This window comes from Silene latifolia, chromosome Y (assembly GCF_048544455.1).
Source record: "Silene latifolia isolate original U9 population chromosome Y, ASM4854445v1, whole genome shotgun sequence".
NCBI classification, from domain to species: domain Eukaryota; kingdom Viridiplantae; phylum Streptophyta; class Magnoliopsida; order Caryophyllales; family Caryophyllaceae; genus Silene; species Silene latifolia.
Genome location: NC_133538.1, coordinates 346,308,022 through 346,323,096, shown reverse-complemented (window position 1 = coordinate 346,323,096; position 15,075 = coordinate 346,308,022). Strand labels below are relative to the sequence as shown.

At 41.5% G+C, this 15,075-nt stretch overlaps 2 non-coding genes across 2 annotated transcripts; both read right to left on the bottom strand.

Moving 5' to 3' along the window:
* Positions 1-2,081: 2,081 nt before the first annotated feature.
* On the bottom strand, positions 2,082-2,187 carry LOC141636033 (small nucleolar RNA R71). The gene has a single exon (XR_012540675.1). It is a non-coding gene; the product is annotated as a small nucleolar RNA R71 (small nucleolar RNA).
* Positions 2,188-11,803: 9,616 nt separating this feature from the next.
* On the bottom strand, positions 11,804-11,910 carry LOC141635963 (small nucleolar RNA R71). The gene has a single exon (XR_012540611.1). It is a non-coding gene; the product is annotated as a small nucleolar RNA R71 (small nucleolar RNA).
* Positions 11,911-15,075: the final 3,165 nt, after the last annotated feature.

Sequence of the window (15,075 nt, the reverse complement as noted above, 5' to 3'; positions counted from 1 at the left end):
TTGGTTCGTTTTTTCTGTTTTGTAGAAATGAACCTGGAAGTAGTAGAATCGCACCATTTTCATCCTTTTTGCATGCATTTTGAGGAGACGGGATTTTTCAGAGTGAGATCCTGCATTGGGATGCGTGAAGGAACGGTCTACGGAGTAGTCGGTCACGAGTTTGAGCTGTTTTGGAGGAAGAATACTCGATCAAGCTGTTCTGTTGCTCGATCGAGTGGTTTCTATGGCTGAGGTTGGTCGATCGAGTAGTATTATGCTCGATCGAGAAGTGCTGGAATTAGGAGTTACTCGATCAAGTAACAATTTTGTTCGATCGAGTAGATTATTTGGAGAAATGCTCGATCGAGTGGTTTCAGACTACTCGATCGAGTGGTTTTGGCTTTGATGGACTTTAATTAGTCCGTGAACGTGTTTTAGCTTATGGACTTAGTAGTTTTTCTATTTAAGCGCATAATAACTAGGTCATTAGGATCATTTCTATTAAGTTTTATCCTACTTTTCATCTTTAACAAAAAAGATTGTGTTGCTTTTTCTCTTTCACTGGAACTTTTTTTTCGGGGTTATTAGCTCGGATTTGTTTGTTCTTTACGCCGGATTCTTGCGATTGTAATCTCTTTCTCCCTTTTTAATTTTAATCTTTCATTTATTCATTTTAATTACTTGTTTTGCTCTTCCTTAATTTATGCCCTAATCTTTGTTTATGCATTTTAATTACTATTTCATCATGCTTTACATTAGTTATCTTAATATTGTTATTATTGACAACATTAGCGATATGAGTAGCTAAATCATTTCATGTCGGGATTAAGGGATCTACGGTAGAAATGTGACGATGTAGTAAATAGGTTAGATGAATTAATTGTGAGATTCTGTCCCCATAGCAATATAACTGTATTTACCGATTTAGTTGAGTGCACGCTTCTGAGTCAACTTTTTAATCTGGTTAAATTTAATCCTAGATCGGAAGATTGGACTAAATAGACCTGCTATGAACAGTAGACTACCCTGACGAGGACGGAAGTTAAGTTAGTGCGAATCTAGGGTAGAAAGTGGACCGGAAGGACCTTTCCATATCCGTCTCGCAGTAATTTATCTAAGTTGTTTATAGTTGAGTCACTGGACTACCGTAGTGAACCGAAATCCTAACATGTCTCCTCTCTATTGATAGTTTAATCTCATTTTCTGCCTTTATTACTCTTTCCTTGCTTCTCTTCCTTTTACACCTTTAGTTTAGGAAACCAATTACACCCCCCCCCCCCCCAATTTGTGACCAAATAGACGGACCTTTACAGATATCTTGCCTCCCTGAGGAGATCGACCTGACTTCCCTAGCTATACAGTTAGTTTAGTTAGTTATTTTTGATAGGTATACGACAGCCCTGTCAAATTTTGGCGTCGTTGCCGGGGAGGTAATTGCCCTATCTGTCTTTGTTTCGTTTATTTTATCCGTCTCAGGGAATTTTTATTCCTTGAGGCAGTTCTTATTCATTTTCTTTCAGTGTTGTGTATGCCCAGGTCACACAGGTTGGAGTTAGTTTCAGCTGATTCTAAACCAGAGAGGCTGTTCAGGCATAGACTCCGTCTGCAAAGAGAATCACGAAAGGAAGCCTTGAGTACTTTCAAACCTGAACTTCACCATTTCCTTTTTACAGAAAACCCATCTTTTGAAGAAGACACTTTCAGTTCTGTAAACCAACCAGTAAAGATGCCGAACATTGCCAGTCATTCGGAGCCTAAAGCATCATCACTTCTAAAGGGTTTCAATCTCCAGACTGAGGATAGGAATACATTTGACATCCATCCTTCCTATATCAATCTGGTGGAAAGAAATCTCTTTAGAGGTGTGGCAGGTGAAGACCCGAGGAAGCATATGGAGGTCTTTACGGACTACTGTTCTACTATCCCCGGCACAAAGGCGGTAACTCAAGACAAGATTAAGGAGGTTCTGTTTCCTTTTTATTTGACTGACTCAGCCAGGGAGTGGCTGACTGAGTTGGATCGCACGGCCGCGGGGGTCACAAACTGGGAGACCCTTGCTCTTGGTTTTTATAAGAGATATTTCCCTCTGCAGCGCACTAATCAGCTGAGGGCCAAGATTACAAGTTTCAAACAGGGACCGGATGAAACTTTCTATGAAGCTTGGTGCCGTTTCAAGAGGTTGGTGAGGTCTATTCCTCACCATGGTTTTGATCCATGGTTCCTGTCCAATCAGTTATACAATGGGCTATACGATGATCACAGAGCCATAATTGATGCATCATCCAACGGAAGATTTCAAAAGAACACCGACGATGATAAGGGATGGGCTCTTATTGAAGAGATGGCGACCCACTGTGCTGAGTATGAAAACCTGAGGAATGGTATTAGAACAGTTCATGTAGTCGATAAGCAAGTTGTGGCTCAGCTGGAAGCCATGAATGCTAGGTTTGATAAGCTGGAGCTGCATTCTGCTGGGGAGCCTCAGACGGTCCATTTTCTTACTAGAGGGGAGACTATCACATGTGAGAGGTGTGGGAGCAACGACGGTCACACTGCTGTTGGATGTCTTACGGAGAAGGAACATGTCCTTGCTTTTCAATAATACAGGCAAGGAGGGGGTTCCTATTACGACAACCAAGGGCCAGTCCATCCCAATTTGAGGTGGACAAGTCAAAATGTGCTCAATCATACCCCTCCTCTGCAGCAGCAGCAGCAGCAGCCATATGTCCCTCCTCATAAGGCTCAACAAGGCTTTCAGAAGCCTCCTTTCTTTCCTACACCTAATCAAGGTGCATCATCTTCTGGTGGGGTAAGTGAGCTCGGTGACTTAAAGATGATGTTGCAGTCTTTGATAAGGCAACGGCAGCTAAATGATCAACAAAAAAATGCACCTATCAAGGCACTTGAAACTCAAGTTGCCCAGTTAGCCGCGAACCAGTCCACAAGGAAACCGGGACATCTACCGTCACAAGCAGATAAGAATCCACATGAGATGGTGAATTTAATTAATTTGAGGAGCGGTTATTCATATGAAGGACCGAAATCAGACCCGGGGAAGGAAATTGCTGCTGCTGAACAGTGCACTGTCGAAGAAAAAGAGCTGACGACAAAGAAAGTACTCGTTCGACTAATTTCTGGGGGTCGATCGAGTAAAACTTCTGGAGAAAAGACTCGATCGAGTGGAATATCTACTCGATCGAGTGAACAGGAAAAAGAAGAGCTCGATCGAGTAAATAAAACTGCTCGATCGAGTGAATTTGCTGAACAATCTGCTCGATCGAATGATACTTTTGATCGATCGAGTAATGAAGATAAAGAACAACTAGATCGAGAGCCTGCTAGTGCTCGATCGAGTGAAAAATCACCTAAAAGACCACGTTTGAGAGGAAAGAAGTCTCGATCGAAGGATTTAGAGCTTGATCCGGCTGATACATTGGAAGAGAGGAACAAAGGGCTCGAGATACCCATCACGGTACCCTTCCCGAGGCGGTTGTAGAGTACTAAGGCTAATCAACAATTTGGCAAATTTGCCGAACTCCTGAAAAGGTTGCAGGTCACTGTGCCATTCGCCGAATTGCTGAAACAGGTACCCTCTTACCTTAAATTTATGAAAGAAATTTTATCGCGTAAGAGACACATTAACAACCATGAGACGGTAGCTTTGACCGAGGTAGGGACAGTCTTAGTTCAGAATAAGTTACCTCCCAAACAGTCAGACTCGGGTAGTTTTTTGATTCCGTGTCATATTGGTACCCATTTGATTGATAACGCGTTATGCGATCTTGGCGCTAACGTGGGTGTCTTACCGCTGTCTCTGGCTAAGAGACTTGGTTTGACAAAGTTTAATTGCACAAATATGACTGTTCAGATGGCCGACCGTAGCATATCACGTCCACTAGGTGTTATAGAAGACATACCTGTTAAGATCGGGAGGTTCTTTATTCCCGTTGACTTCGTTGTACTTGACATCCCCGAAGATGCCCATACCCCTATTATTTTAGGGAGACCATTTTTATTTACTGCCCGTGCAGTGATAGACATCGGGGGCAAGACATTGACTTTTCAAGTTGAGAACGAGGAATTGATATTCCATCAGTCTAAGTTCCGAAGGGCTCCAATGCAAGCTCAGCCTTGCAATGCCCTCTCTTCTATTGACCCCCCTATTGACACTCCAAATGAAGATTTGGAACATTGTGCTGCTATCGTGACCCCTCCGCATCAGGTTGAGAGCAAAAAGGAGGAAAGTTCGTCTGTTTTTCTTGCTGCAGGTACAGATGAAAATAATGAAGGAGCTGTCAATGGTTTTTTGTGCAATTAATGTCAGTCAAGGTGGGAGCGATGCTGTTAAAGCTGGTAAGAAAGGAGTAAGGACGAGAAGAATTCGCGTGTATGTGGACATCAACTATTCTCCTCCTAAGGATTCAAGTTCAAGCTCTTGGAAATTGAAGAGGGCGATTAATGTTGCTGAGTTGACGTCCTCCAATCAGGAGCCCTCCAAGGGGCTACTGAATTGCTTTGAGAAATGAGCGGGGAAATGCCCCGTGTACCAATTTGTATAAACAATTTTTAATTTCCGTCGGACTTGTTTATTGCTTTTATTTAGGACAATTAGAAATTAGACATTTTTAGCATAAATTAGAAGACTATAGACTGTTACTATTCGTATTTGGTATTTTGGGATATTTTTGCGAGTGTTTTTATGCAGGTTTGGGGAATTATACGCAAATTCAAGAGCTTACACGAGGAAAAGAGCTCGATCGAGTACTTTTTGTACTCGATCGAGTGGAATTTGTTCGATCGAATGGTTTCTTGTTACTCGATCGACAAAAGCTGAAAAGAGGAGTTCTCGATCGAGTAACTTTTTACTCGATCGAGTAGATGAATACAAGAAGTTCTCGATCGAGCAGTTCTAAACCACTCGATCGAATGAAATTGGAAATTACACGCAGGGAGTCTCCTTAACTTCCTTCTTTTTTTACTTCATTTTCATTTTCTTCTTCATTTTCTCGACTATTCCCCTTATTTGCGATAAAAAAAAAGCCCCCAAATCCTCCATTTTTCTTGCCCGTTTACCAAATCCACCACCAACATTTTGTTTACTGCAAATTAATCGTCATTTGCCCTCTATTTCCCCTTTGATTCTCGTTGTTTTACACGGTCTATTAGAGGAATTAGGGTTCCGCGGTTTTTCGATCAAAAATCGCCTGTTTTGCTTGTCGATTGTCGATTACTTGTGCTTTGTAGGTTCTTTATCATCAAGTAAGAAATCTTTACTCTTCTTTATCCTTTAATTACTTTAATTTTTGCTTTTTATAAGGATAATCAAGAATTAGGGTTTCGGTTTTCATATTAGGTCGAAATTTTCGACTATAATTTTGATTCAATGCTTATTTTGTCTTACTTCATGCAAAATTCCCTCGCCTCATTGATTTTTACATGATTAATTCGAATTTTATGGAAAAATTTGCGATTAAGGCTAATTACAGTCGAAATTTTCGACTGTATACTGGTTTTTGCTGCTGCCATTTGCTTAATTGGTTTCCATTGTTTCTTAATCTTCTACCCTTCCCCTACCGCTGTCTATCCGTCCTATTTGAATTTGTTGAGGAAAATATGGGAATTTTTGGATGCTAGTCGAATTTTTCGACTGTTTTGGGAATTTTCATGTTGTTTTCACGCCGATTTCTTATTGCTTTTCCCTTGCCCTATTTTACTAGGATGGATTCTAGCTCTGTGCCCTCCACTAGCTCGACTTCTAGTCCGTCCTTGTCTTAGACGGTGGTCCCTGCTGTCACCACCGCCTCCACTTCTGTTAGTACCGCAGCTCCTGTGTTCTTAGTCTCTGCTTTGCTAGTATCTTTGTTTTTACGCCAAGCACCGCTTGCTAGCCTGTTTGACTACCACTTGATCCACAACCACTACTACTTCTAGCACTGCTACTAGCCTTTCTTCCTCAGTGGTGGTCACAGCTGTAGCCACAGCCTCTACTTCAGCCACGGTGAGCACACCTGTGGCGGACTCACCCGCAGTCGCAGCTGCTTTACGGGTGGCTCTAGTTCCTCGTACTGTCAGTGGAAGGTCTTCTACTTCAGGGTCTAGAGGTTGGGGTCGCGGTCGTGGTCGTGCTACACCTGCTGCTGGCTGTGTTACGATGCGAGTGGACGACACTCTTGACTCCCACCCTGCGTTCCCCCAGGTAACTTTAATTAATGGTGTTCATCGTAAGAGGTTTTATGACTTAGTTGACTGTGACTTTCTCCCTACGCGCTTTCTTTATCGTACGTCACTTCAGAGGCTCGGCTTCTACGAGTCCGTTTGTGAGCTTTTACGGGCCACGGGGATGGTCGGACTCATCACTATGAGTGGCCACACTTTCAGGGAGCTGAGCCTTGAGTTCTTCAGCTCCTTTATCTTCTCCTCAGGGGCACACGACGTTGTCCCTACTAGTCTTTCTATGTCCTTCCGGTTGTATAACCGGACCTTCTCTATGACACTTGAGGAGTTTGGTACCCGACTCAGCCTTTCCTTTACGGGCACCACTGTTGCCCCTAGGAAGGTCATTAGTCTTCTTTGGCGGGCTTTGGCACAGACCCCTTTTCACGAGCGAAAGCTCGCTCAGGTCCACCTACCCCCCGCCCGTTACTTTCTTAGACTGATGGGGAGCACTATTTTTGGCCGAAAGGAGCTAAACAACATCAACAACAACGAGCTCTCCATCTTAGGCGGTTACCTGAACATCGATGGCGAGGGTCCCTTTACCCTCAACATCGCTTATTTGACCGCCAGGTACTTCCAGGCTCAGGGAGAGAAGCTCATGGGCACTATCGTCTTCGGTGGCATAGCCACCTTTCTTGCACGTTCTCTCCTCACCGTCTTGCCTCGTGACTTACCTTACATAGACGGTGATAGGTATCTGAGCCTAGCTGCCATGCACTCTCGTGACTTGGGCGACCACGACTCTGGACATGGAAGATAGACGGTTCCCTATCCGTCGACATTCCTTGTGACACCCTGCCTCGTCTAGCCCCTTTGCCCACTGTTGCACGGGGCGTCCGACCACCACCTTTACCTACCTACCACCTCCAGCTTCGACCTCCTACTACTTTACCCGCCGGTAATAAGCGGCGTCGACTTGACACCGGAGAGGGGTCCACACCTTCTAGGAGTGTCCAGCCTTCTACAGCTACTCCCATCCCGACACCCACTCCTACTCCTACTCCCGCACCCGCCGACCAGACACTGACATAGCCGGTCCTACCGACTAATTTTGTACTCCCTCCACCCTTTGTGGCGTCCTCGGTCATGGACCAAGGGCGCCGTGATGGTTTGTTATTTAAGATTGCAGAGAGACAGGCTCGTATGGAGCGGGACATAGCTTTGACTTTATTCCCTCTATACGAGAATCACATGAGGCGACACCGTCCGATCCCAGAGGGTTGGCCACACCCTTCCTTTTACCGGTACCTAGCTGAGGGGTACCCGGAGTCTGCTAGTCAGGAGGAGGAAGAGGACGAGGATCCGGCGGCGGCGGCGGAGAGAGCTCGAGCTGAACAGAGGAGGAGGAGGAGGAGAGAGCGGGAGGTAGATCCGGATTTCACGGTGACGGTGGCGGACGTGCGTGACAGTGACGAGGAGGCTGACGAGTAGCTGCTGGTCTACTCACTTCCCCAGTTTTCTAGCTGGTTTGGGGAAGTTCATGTTTTGTATGTTTATTCTCGCTCTTTTATTTATTTTGTCTCCTTTTTATTTTATTGTTTTTCATTCTTTATTGGTTGTATATTCCCGTTCCCCTGTATATATCTGCTGGTGTATGCTGGAGGACAATGAGGGCGTTGTCCGTTTTGGTTTGGGGAGGGTATTGCATCCTTTTGAGTCTGCATTTGTTTTGCATTCACGTTTATTTATTTCAGCTTGCATTGTTTATTTATTTCATTAAAAATCAAAAAACCAAAAAAAAAAAATTAGAAAAAATTCAAAAATATTCACGTTTATTTTGCATATAGGTTGAGTCGGAATGGTTGATTTCCGTGATGAAACTGCACTATAACTTGTCATTTTACTTGAGCCTTGCACTTTCGTTGATGGTTATTAGCTTTGTTATACGCATAGTCTACGAGTTTTTGTTCAAATATAGCTGACTGTTTAGACTTGACTTGATAAATTGGCAACCTACTTTACAATTTATGAGTTTTAGAGCCCATAACTGGTGACATTCATGACCAGTTCATTAGGAATTGAGAGTAGTACTCCTTGCATAGCATGTCCATCATTTTTTCACATTTATGACATTCGGTTTCTCGTCAAATGCACACATTCGGGTTTGTGGTCGGTGTCACATGCAGAGAGGTGCTTGCAAATTTTCCCCTTTTCTTATATTCTTCGCCCATTTAGCTCCACTTAAGCCAAAACTTGCCTTTTTTGACCCATTAGCTACATCCCAAACTGAGCCTGCCTAGTCAAGCTAGTTTAGCATGTCTTTTGTGGTATGATTTTCCGTCTGCAGTTCGGCCCGTATCATTTTGATTGGAGTTGGTGTAAATAAAGGAAGGGAGAATGAGAATGAAAAAAATTGAAATTGAAAAGAAAAAAAAAAAAGAAAAACGTGAAAAGAAAGAAAAAAAATGAAAAAAAAGAAAAAAAAAAGAAGAAATCACGTTGTTTAGTGAAAACCAGGAAGTATGAAATTTGGAAATTTTGAGCTGGTTTGATTTTGAGTCCGTCTGTGTTCACTCTTATATTGTGACGGTCTCACTCCTCCGTTTTATTCCATATTTTTGAGGAGATAGTGTATATGATTAGTGAGTTGTGTGCCAAATGAAGGGCACTTGTACTTTATTTTTCAGTCAGTTGAGATTCAGACGGTCTGATATGGTCCTGTTTAGGAACTATCTTGGCGCTTTTACCTCCACATTACCATAACTTGTTTTGCCTTTTCTCACCTGAACCTCACTATTCCCATATCATTTGTAAGCCCTCGGCTGTGACGGACATTATTGGTTGGAGTGTGTGCATTAGTACTTGAATCGTCTTTCATTTTTGTTGCATGCATGCTATGTAGGTCGCAGTTAGGTGAGTGACTGTTTCTCTTTCTCTCTTTCACATATATTATTCACCCTTTGCTTCATGAGAGAAGAGTGACCACGTGAGAGTCTGATTTTGTTGGTCTTGCAAGGTCGATAGGTCGGCTATATTTCTAAACAACTTATAACTCATTTGCGTATTGACTGCATAGCTATAATTGTTAATTTTTGTTGCATTAAATTGGTTCAAGTAGACAAGTTAAGTTAGCTCTGAGTTTTCATTTCTGTTCCATCAGTTGAATTTTTGTTTACTCGGGGATGAGTAAAGGTTTGGTTTGGGAAGATTTGATACGTGCATTTTGTATAGTCTTTTTAGCCTATTTCAGCACGTATTTCCATGTACTTTTGTACTGTTTATATAGTATTATGCCCCGCTACTTTGGTTCATTTTGTCTGTTTTGTAGAAATGAATGTGGAAGTAGTAGAATCGCACCATTTTCGACCTTTTTGCATGCATTTTGAGGAGACAGGATTTTTCAGAGTGAGATCCTGCGTTGGGATGCGTGAAGAAACGGTCTACGGAGCAGTTGGTCATGAGTTTGAGCTGTTTTGGAGGAAGAATACTTGATCGAGCTGTTCTGTTGCTCGATCGAGTGGTTTCTATGGCTGAGGTTGGTCGATCGAGTAGTATTATGCTCGATCGAGAAGTGCTAGAATTAGGAGTTACTCGATCGAGTAACAATTTTGTTCGATCGAGTAGATTATTTGGATAAATGCTCGATCGAGTGGTTTCAGACTACTCGATCGAGTGGTTTTGGCTTTGATGGGCTTTAATTAGTCCGTGAACGTGTTTTAGCTTATGGACTTAGTAGTTTTTCTATTTAAGCGCATAATAACTAGGTCATTAGGATCATTTCTATTAAGTTTTATCCTACTTTTCATCTTTGACAAAAAAGACCATGTTGCTTTTTCTCTTTCACTGTAACTTTGTTTACGGGGTTATTAGCTCGGATTTATTTGTTCTTTACGCCGGATTCTTGAGATTGTAATCTCTTTCTCCCTTTTTAATTTTAATCTTTCATTTATTTATCTTAATTACTTGTTTTTCTCTTCCTTAATTTCTGCCCTAATCTTTGTTTATGCATTTTAATTACTATTTCATCATGCGTTACATTAGTTATCTTAATATTGTTATTATTGACAACATTAGCGATATGTGTAGCTAAATCATTTCATGTCGGGATTAGGGAATCTACGGTAGAAATGTGACGATGTAGTAAATAGGTTAGATGAATTAATTGTGAGATTCTGTCTCCATAGCAATATAACTGTATTTACCGACTTAGTTGAGTGCACGCTTCTGAGTCACCTTTTTAATCTGGTTAAATTTAATCCTAGATCGGAAGATTGGACTAAATAGACCTGCTATGAACAGTAGACTACCCTGACGAGGACGGAAGTTAAATTAGTGGGAATATAGGGTAGAAAGTGGACCGGAAGGACCTTTCCATATCCGTCTCGCAGTAATTTATCTAAGTTGTTTACAGTTGAGTCACTGGACTACCGTAGTGAACCGAAATCCTGATATGTCCCCTCTCTATTGATAGTTTAATCTCATTTTCTGCCTTTATTGCTCTTTCCTTGCTTCTCTTCCTTTTACACCTTTAGTTTAGGAAACCAATTACAAAACCCCCCCATTTGTGACCAAATAGACGGACCTTTACAGATATCTTGCCTCCCTGAGGAGATCGACCTGACTTCCCTAGCTATACAGTTAGTTTAGTTAGTTGTTTTTGATAGGTATACGACAGCCCTGTCAATAATGGTGGGATTATAAGGTGAGGGTAGTATAAGGTGAGTGTATAAATACATGTATCTTATTATTATTATAATATTATAATATTCCATCTGAACATAACTCGTATAATTACAATAAAATATTATTATTTAATAATGATTAAATACGGAGTATTACACTCAGACCGTATTTTTGCCAGCCGTTGACCTTACCTTGATCGTTGTTGATCGTGGTGACTCGATATCCTAGCCTTTTCTCTTATTTGAAATCCTTTTTCTTAATTTAATTTCTCTTGCTTGCTTTTTTAGTTAATAGATAAAACCAATCAACCTCTGAAATTTGGGACTCAGATGGATTAAGAACTGCAATTAGACCACTTTTATCTCTCTGTGGATTAGATCCCGACTTCGTCTACTGCACTAGTTTAAGCCAGTTGGGTTATCTTTGATAGGTGTGCGATTTAGCCTGTCAAATTTTGGCGTCGTTGCCGGGGAGGCAACAATTTTATATTTGATTATTTTAGTTTGTTTTGTCTAAGGGAACTTTAGTTCCTTGAGACCGTTCTCATTCCTTTCTTTAGTGTTTTGTTTATGCCCATGTCTCACAGGTCCGAGCTCGTACCATTCAACTCTGAACCAGAAAAGACTTTCCGCGCTAGACGAAATTTTTGGAAGGAAATCCGTCAAGCAGAAGACTGGAGTACGCTTGACTCTGCCTACACCGCTTTCATTGCAGAAAATTAGTCTTTAGAAGAAGACACATCTACTTCTGCCCCTATTATAATCATGGCCACATTAGCAAGCCATTCAGAGCCCACCCTTGCATCCATTCCTAAGGGATTCAAGCTACTCAGGACCAAGTAAAACAAGTTCTATTCCCTTTTTCTCTGCGAGATGGTACTGCGGAATGGTTGCGTGATTTGGACATGGAAGCTAATGCGATTACTGACTGGAATACACTAGCTCTTGCATTCTACAAGAGGTATTTTCTACCGTAGAAGATAAATGCTCTTAGAAGCCAAATTACGAGTTTCAAACAAGGTGCCACTGAAGACCTTAATGAGGCATGGGTTCGTTTCAAGAGACTAATCCGCTCCGTTCCTTATCATGGTTTCCAGGTCTGGTTTTAATGCAGTCAGTTCTATAATGGGCTGTACGATGATCATAGAGCCTTGCTTGATTCTTCTGCAAATAGGAGGTTTCAAAACAACACCACTGATGCCAATGCTTGGAAATTGATTGATGAGATAGCTACTCACACTGCTGAGTATGGTAACCCTAGAGGTAGTACAAGAGGGGGTAGTTCAGATGGAGCCGTTGCAGCTTAGTTAGAGACGTTGACTGCTCAAATTGCCAAATTGAAGATATCCTAATCTTTGGGAAACCAGCAGAGCCTTGTGAACGATGTGGTATTGCGGGGCACAGTGCAGCTGAATGTATGAGTACGATAGAACAGGTCCGTGCTATTCAGTCTTTTAAGCAAGGTACACCGTACTCTAACTTTTATAATGAAAGGACTAGTGAACATCCAAATTTCTCTTACCGAAGCCAGAATGTCCTTAATCCTACCCCAGCACCACAACAACCACAGGGTTCTCCATATGTGATTCCCCAAAATCTCACTTCTCAACAAAGCAATTATCAAAGGCAAAACCAAGGAGGTCAAGAGTTCACTAGTCCGCATCAACAATATCAACAGCAGATGCAACCTGCTCAACAAGCCCCATCTAACAATATGTCAAAAATTAAAGCCTTATTACAACAACAAATGATGGCTTCACATAAGTAGGAGGCTCTAATTACTCAATTGATGGCACATAATAACATGTTGGACAATCAAATTGCCTAATTATCCACTTCAAGTAGACAACCGGGTACGTTGCCATCTCAACCTGAAAAGCTGCATGACACTGCTAATGCGATACATCTTAGAAGTGGTCTTACATATGATGGACCAAAGGTGCCCCAAGTCACTGAAAACGTCATAATTGAGGAGTTAGATATGGATGCAGAAGAAAAGTTCGCTGATGAAGCTGCTGTAACGCCTGTAAAAAGTCGATCGACGGAAAATGTTAGTCGATCGACTAAATTTGCAGCTGTGAATACCGAGAAAATTGGAAAAAGTCGAACAACTGAGCTGGATAGTCGATCGACCGTTTCTGTTATTCGATCGATTGGTTCTGATGGTCGATCGACTTTTTCAACTAACGGAGCTGCTGATCCGTTACCTGTTGCTGATGGGATGTCTCTTAATATTGATAAGGCGTCTAATTCTGATAAATGGACGAGCAAAGCTGCTGACCCGCTAATTGTTATCAAGGTTCCTTTTCCAGGACGCCTAAAAAATATAAAGGTCGAGCAGCAGTTCGGTAAATTCTTGGAGGTCGTCAAAAATCTTCAGGTAACTGTACCTTTCACAGAACTAATTACCCAGGTACCCTCCTACGCTAAATTTATGAAAGATATTCTGACTCGAGGATCTTTAACGAAGTGGAGGCCATTGCTTTTACAGAAGAGTGTAGTGCACTCCTACAAAGCAAGTCTCCACCCAAATTGAAGGAACTAGGTAGTTTTTCCATTCCCTGTACCATAGGCACTCATGTCATAGATTAAGCTTTATGTGATTTGGGTGCGAGTGTCAGTGTCATGCCCTATTCGGCTTGTGAGAAAATGAATATGGGGCTTCATAAATTTACCAACGTGACCCTACAGATGGTTGACCGGACAGTTAAGCGTCCTTTAGGTGTATTAGAGGATGTCCCTATTAAGATAGGTAGATTTTTCATACCTGTCGATTTCATTTTTTTAGATATGGCCGAAGATACTCAAATTCCTATAATCTTGGGTAGACCATTTTTTAATACAACAGGGGGTATTATTGATGTCAAACAGGGATGTTTGACTCTTGAGGGAGGGGATGATAAGGTGACATTTAATTTGGCTAGCATGCTGGCTAAACTTATGATAGAGGATACATGTTATGATATAGACATTTTCAATGAATCTATGTTTGATTATTGCACGGGTTCCCTTCTCGGGGACCCGTTAGAAGCTTTAATGGTGCTTGATGATTTTGTAGAGGACGTACAGGTTGATTACAGGACAATGAAAGCCGCTTTAAAAGGTAAGGAGTTCACTATTGAGAAAGGTGAGACGGTAAATGTTATAATGAAAACCTCTTGTGCTGTTGAGGTAAAGAAACCCGAGCTTAAACCTCTTCCTTCTCACCTTATATATGTTTTCTTAGATGACTCTGAGCAATATTCTGTTATTGTTAATGCTAAACTTGATGATAACCAACTTTCTGCTTTGTTGGTCGTTCTTAAGAAAAACAGAAAAGCTTTAGGTTACAGTTTGGATGACCTTAAGGGCATTAGTCCTGACATTTGTATGCATAGAATTGGGTTATAGGAAGGTCATAAGCCTTGCCAACAGGGCCAACGAAAGTTGAATCTGAAGATGTAGGATGTGGTTATGGCGGAAGTGATGAAGCTACTTGATGCAGATATTATCTACACCGTTGGTAACTCCAAATGGGTAAGTCCGATTCAGGTAGTCCCAAAGAAAGAAGGGACTAAAATGGTGAAAAATGAAAAAAATGAATTAATACCAACTAGAGTAGTAACGGGTTGGCAGATGTGCATTGATTATAGACAATTAAATGCCGCCACAAAGAAAGATCACTTCCTCTATCCTTTTATTGATCAGATGGTAGAGAGATTGGCCTCACATAAATTTTTTTGTTATTTAGATGGATATTCAGGTTTCTTTCATATCCCAGTCCTTCTTGACGATCAGGAAAAGACTACTTTTACTTTCCTACATGGTGTTTTTGCTTATCACAGAATGCCATTTGGATTGTGTATAATGCCTCAGCTACCTTTCAGAGGTGCATAATGGGGATATTTTCTGAGTATACAGACTCAATATGGAGGTCTTTATGGATGATTTTAGCGTATATGGTAATTATTTAATTATTGTTTGGCTAACCATGAGAAAGTTTTACAGCGATGTATGGAGGTTAATTTAGTGCTGAATTGGGAGAAGTGCCATTTCATATTTAACGAGGGCATTGTCCTTGGGCACTTAGTATTTGATAAGTGTATCCAGGTTGATAAAGCAAAGGTGCAAGTGATTGAGCAATTGCCTCCTCCCGTAAATGTTAAGGGAGTTAGGAGTTTCCTTGTTCATGCTGGCTTTTATCACCGGTTTATTAAGGACTTTTCTAAAATTGCTAAACCACTTAACAATTGTTGCTTAAGGATGCTCCATTTAATTT